This window comes from Malurus melanocephalus, unplaced genomic scaffold (assembly GCF_030028575.1).
Source record: "Malurus melanocephalus ecotype Western Australia unplaced genomic scaffold, MMel_1.1 scaffold_14, whole genome shotgun sequence".
Lineage (NCBI taxonomy): Eukaryota > Metazoa > Chordata > Aves > Passeriformes > Maluridae > Malurus > Malurus melanocephalus.
Window position 1 is genome coordinate 3,657,187 of NW_026623246.1, and position 282 is coordinate 3,657,468.

Genomic DNA, 282 nt, shown 5'->3' on the forward strand with positions numbered 1-282 from the left:
TCAATTCGAACGCCACGAAGAACCCCGCGCCATCGATCGTCTCTATGCCCGCTCTTACGCTGGCTTTGCTGGCGACGGGGACTGGCGGTCCCGGGAGAGCGGGCAGAGCGCCGGGGGTAAGAAGCGCGGGGGTGACGCTTCCGGGTGCCGAAAGGGAGGCCGTGTCAAAGCCAAAGAGGMGCGTTTGGGTAGCGGCTCTTGAGGAGAAGTGCTTAGGCGGTCCGGGGTCCCTCGCCCGACGTGCGGGAGCCGCCGGTGCAAGCGGCTGCGGCGGAGCCGGGC